This window comes from Ctenopharyngodon idella, chromosome 2 (genome assembly GCF_019924925.1).
Source record: "Ctenopharyngodon idella isolate HZGC_01 chromosome 2, HZGC01, whole genome shotgun sequence".
Lineage (NCBI taxonomy): Eukaryota > Metazoa > Chordata > Actinopteri > Cypriniformes > Xenocyprididae > Ctenopharyngodon > Ctenopharyngodon idella.
Window position 1 is genome coordinate 23,899,923 of NC_067221.1, and position 6,000 is coordinate 23,905,922.

A 6,000-nucleotide genomic window follows, 5' to 3' on the forward strand; every position below is an offset into this window, starting at 1 on the left:
TGCAGAGCAGTTTGCATATTTTAAACCTTCATCTGTAAGTTAATTGAATGCTAAATCTGAAGCTGATGATTTCTGCAGCACTAGCATCACCAAACGGAATTGCATGAGATTTTTGTCTGTTTTTGTCATCAAAATATATACAAACATATAGTTTAAGATTGTACAAAACTTAATGATTATTTCCAACAGGTTTCCAAAACACCACATCAGTTCAGGACAGCTGCTATCTCTGGCCAAACCTGCATCTGTCTCTGCTTTTATATCTGGCTCTTTTATAAATAATAATCCCACAGGCTTTTATCATTCACACCAACCCCTACGTGTGCAGAAGAGCATATTAATATACTACTTCTTACTATTTATGCAGTATATGCACTGTGAACATAACATAACTGTACATAATATGCACATAATATACACCAATTGCGTTTGCCAGACAAGTGACAATAGAGTACACTGTGTGGAATAGCATATTCTAGAATATTCTTGACCTGACCTATCATGCATTATGATGGATAAACCAGAAGTAATTACTGCCACAATCAATCAATCAATCAATCAATCAATCAATCAATAAATAAAAGACTTATTGTATGATCAGGCTGACAAAAATGTAATATATTTTAATACAGAACTGAATTTAAAAAAGCTACATAATTACAGTAAAGTGCCGTAACTACACATTTTATAAAAACTGACAGAAATCTCAGAAAACATATGTGTGTGTTTTACTTTTTTTTTATTTATTTTTTTTTTTTTTACCAACATTTATTGTGAAAAGCGCTATCCAAATAAATTTTAATTATTAATAATTATTTTTAATTAATAATATTTTACAGACTATATTTTAATAATTTATTCTGCCATGATTTAATTTTCAGGAACCAGGCATCTATTTTCTGATGTTAGACCCAATGAAATGGAAAAGACCTGTGAGACAGCAAATAAATGTCAAATTATTGTGGTAATCAAGTAATCAGTTGATTATTTTGACAATTTTTCAAGTACTTGGAAAATATAGCCCAAGTGAACAACAGCAGTAATAATTGGGCAACAATGAGGCAATAATAATTGGTTCAAATAAAGTATCAAAAGAAAGTAATCTTTTGTTTTTTTAGAACAACACTGTTAAAATATATAATGCAATATACATAATATAAACATATCAACATATGTACATTATGTATTACAATCAATGCCTGCAGAAGGCAGCCTGGTAATAGTTGTTGTTACACTTTACAGCATGATAAAATCCTTGTTTAAATATTGGTCAAACAACATTTAATTAATATGTCCACTTAGTCTTTAACATTTGGCCACTTCTTTACGATAGAAATGCTCCAGCCACTGTAATTTCTTGAAAAAGAACAGGTGGCCATCAAAGCATGCAAACTCAGAGAAGAACAACAAAACCTGTACACAGAATCTCTCAGACTACAATCTGCATTTAGAAGGATGTACTGTTACTCCATCCTCGACAGTTAAAGACCTGGGTGTTATATTAGACAGCAACTTGTCCTTTGAAAATCATATTTTATATGTTACAAAAACAGCCTTCTTCCACCTCAGAAACATTGCTAAGATACGGAATATGTTATCTGTTTCCGATGCAGAAAACTTAGTTCATGACTTAGACTTAGTCTAGACTAGATTACTGTAATGCATTATTAGCTGGTTGTCCTGCTTCCTCAATAAACAAGCTACAATTAGTACAAAATGCAGCTGCTAGAGTTCTTACCAGGTCAAGAAAATATGATCATATAACACCAATTTTATCATCTCTTCACTGGTTACCTATTAAGTTCTGTATCGATTATAAAGTACTGCTAATGACCTACAAGGCTCTAAATGGTTTAGCTCCTGTGTACTTAACCAATCTTCTATCGCCCTACAATCCTTCACGCTCTTTAAGATCACAAAACTCTGGACTTCTGGTTGCACCTAGGATAGCTAAGTCCTCTAAAGGAGGGAGAGCGTTTTTACATTTGGCTCCTAAACTCTGGAATAGCCTTCCTGATAATGTTTGGGACTCAGACTTGCTCACCCAGCTTAAATCTAGATTAAAGACGCATCTCTTTAGCCAAGCATTCACATAATGAATCTCATATTAGGTCAATTGCACATGACTATCTTTGCTTAATGTTATGAACAGCAGCTATGCTAATTATTCTCCATTTGCTTTTCCGTTTTACCTCGGGACGCCCGTCCCGAGGTCACTAGAGAGTACATCAGCTTCAGTTTGGATCCAGCCTCTTAAGAAGACCTCAGATGACCAACACTTTTGAAGAGACGGCGCCAACTCCTGCAAGGACTTCAGAAGATGCAACATCTGGATCAACACGCACATTCGCAAATTTCTATATCCTAATTATTGTTAATATGTAATTCATTTTTCCAGGAGCTCTTTGCTTCTACCTTCAATTAAATTGCTAACAGTGATTGTAAATTAATTGCCTAAATTATTACATTATTAGCTAACTGCATTCTCTAAATTGTAATGTTGACATGCATTCTCTGTAAAGCTGCTTTGAAATGATATGTATTGTGAAAAGCGCTATACAAATAAATGTGAATTGAATTGAATTGAATTGAATATTTAGAAACACCTGCCAACCTGCCAAATGTGGGTGGTTTTCAGCAGTGGTGTGTAATGCAGTTACTTCTACTATAGCTACTTTTGCAGGTTGAATTTTATATATAATATATACATTTTTCAAATGTAGTCTTTTAAAAAGGCATCTAAAAAAATAAACTAGCTTTATTATTTTCGATACATATCATTACTATCGTTATCACTTCCAATAATCATTTTCCGCAGAATAGATACACGATACCAGCTGTGCTTTCTCACTCTCTCATCTCTCCGCCTCAGTTCAGCTCATTGCATTGAATATAAAGTTAATCTATAATACATTAACATTACATTTAGTCCGCAATTTATTTAAATATTTCTGTGATCAGTGGGCTACTCTTTTTAAAATTATGCAAAAGTGTACCTTATTTTTCACAAGGGAAGTAATCTGCAAAAAAGGTAAAATGTGATTAAAAAGAGTGAAACATAAATTTGAACCTAACATGTTCATGTTTTGAAGCAGGGCTTGACATTAACACCCACCAACCCACCAAGTGGGTGGATTATGTTATGTGTTATGTGTTTCTTTCAGAGTCTGGTTTTCCAATAAGGCACATTGGGAACACATATAAAGTCTGAGGCGCTTTGTGTTTCATAGCGAAGTGTTGCACTGTTATCATTTACATGCGTGTTCTTCTTCCGCGAGGGGGTTTGGTGTCACAGCATTTGTTTTCAGGCGGACACACGCGTCTCCCGGACATCCTGTAGAATTCAACCAACCAGATGACGACTTCGAAAATCCTGAAGTATTTCCAGTTAAGTGTGCCATATGCATCAGACGTTCAGCCAATGGTCTGTAGGTGTGTCGTCTGAGGCTGAGACTAATTAGCTAATGATTCATTAAAACAAACAGGCAGCTGGAAGTTGAAATACATGACTTTGACCATTGTGGTAATTAACAGTAATTTACACTATTAGTTAACTACATAACTTACTAAATGTTTAGTGGATTTAATCCATGATGACACATTTAATTAACAGTAAGTCATATGTGACTTAATCTATCAATCAGATTGACTCTTTATTCATTGCTGATACTGCAATCATTAATGAATGGCTTAGTTCTTCATTAGTCATACATTAACTCATGATTATCTCTACATTAGTTAACCATGAATTAATGCATATTAGGGCAACCATTGTAAAGTGTTTTAATTAAATAAAAATATAAAATAAAAATTATGAATATTCCATTTAGTCTCTAATGGGGGTGATGTTGTTTAAAATAGTTTAATGAAAAATATCCTGTCACGCTGCTGTCACTATTTGAAATTTAACATTTTACAATAAGGTTCATTTGATAACATTAATTAATGTATTAACTAGCATGAACTGAATGAGCAATACATTTATCACTATTTTGTTACTCTTTGTTAACATTAGTTAATAAAACTAAAGCAGTCCATTGTTTGTTCATGTTAGTTCACAGTGCATTAACTAATGTTAACAAATAATGTATTAGTAAATGTTGACATTAAGATTAATAAAGACTGTAGAAGTGCAGTTCATTATTAGTTCATATTAACTAATGTTGTTAACTAATATTAACTAATGAAACTTATTGTAAAGTGTTACCGAAATTTCATGTCAACTTCTTAATATGGGTACCAAATGTACTAAAATGACCAAATGGGTGCTGACATAACATGTACCACAAAGGAAATACTGTTTGTGGAAAGAATGGTAGAGACACCTCTGGCAAGTCCAAAAAAAGTGATCTTTGCCAGTAGTCTGTTTATATTAATAGCCTCATCAAATGTGGAAGTGGCATCAGGAAACACTTGCGGTTACCCCACAAATGAATATTACCTTCCTTCTGAAACAATTCCCTAAAGGCCTCAGGATGTAAAAACAAATGGGCACATCAGTAAATTGACATCTGTTTGTGGTTTGTCTGGACTCCAGAGCAGAACTGGAGTTGATCTGGCTTTAGTGCTTTAAACTATTAGCTGGTTTAAGCGAAGACCTTGATCTTCTACAAAACAATCACACCAGTCCTCTTTAATTACTCCTGTTAGCTATTTATAATCACATTGGATAAAGTATTGAAAATAGACCCTATCCCACCAAATAAATGTTAAATGTGAGTGGCTCAGATGCATTCCAGGCCTAAATGATGACAAAATTTGTGTTTAGCATTTATATTGTTTAGTCTTGTACATGGATATTTTATGACCTGAAGAATTATGTTGGACGAAACTACACAGTTCTGAGTGCTCTGGGTCTGAAAGAGGTAGAAATGAAAGGAAAGAGGATGAGGAAAACCATTCCCTGTGCTCTCCATAAAAAACAGTTCTGAAATCTGGGCGACTATGCTCTCCATAAAGTCACTCTGAGAGGGCCCCTTTTTATTTGGTTCGAACAGGAGGTTTGTGTTAACGCCATCACCAACTGTACACAAGAGAGTCCCTGGTCCTTTTTACAGAGGGGTCTGGAGTTCATTAAGCCCTTTGGTGGGACGAGAGAGAAAAAGTGCCCTGGAGCAGGTCTTTACATAGAAGGACACGAGCTGCCCGCTTCTGAGCATGGAGGCCAACACCTGTGCTGACTGGATATCCTGTATGAAGTAGAAAACAGAACTGTTTTATTGCAATTTTAGGGGAAACTAAGTTTTGTTTTATAGTTCCATGTATTCTGATCCGGTCATTTCCTAATCATGTAAGTGCTTCTGTGTGTTCAGTGTCACGTTTGATGATGTCTGTTGTTTTTGAGAGCTTATTTTTTTGTAGAATATGAAGGGGACACATTTTTAATAAAACAATTCGTTTCCCAATTTTTTTATTGGGCAAGGTTTTCTTGGGGTAATGTGTATGTATAAATCCAGATTTAAAATTCAAAGTGACAAATCTGATGTTTCCATGACAGTCTGTCACGTCCATACTAACACCCACGCTTTATCCAACATTCAAAGAGGTACAACCCTTTATCATTTATTAAAAACCCTTTATTATTATTAATTAGCAATGGAAGTTGCCTTGGCATGGTATCCAAATTGTGTTGCACAATGCTGAATAATTTGCCACATATTTCTATTTATTTATTTTAAAATATATTTCTCTTGATGAATAATTATAAAGCTTTGATGGCAATTAAAATATTGTACCTGCAAAAATGTGTACTTAAAGGGTTAGTTCACCCAAAAATGAAATTTCTGTCATTAAGTACTCACCCTCATGTCGTTCCACACAAGTAAGACCACAAGGTCTTACAATTAAAATGTAAAATTATATATATATATATATATATACTTGTTAATTTTGAGACTTTTATTTCAGTACCTTGCGGCCAGTTCCCCATATCCCTCATTATTTCACCTCTTCTTCATGAGACGGCCACATTCCTGTGTTTCACAGCCATAAACAACTATT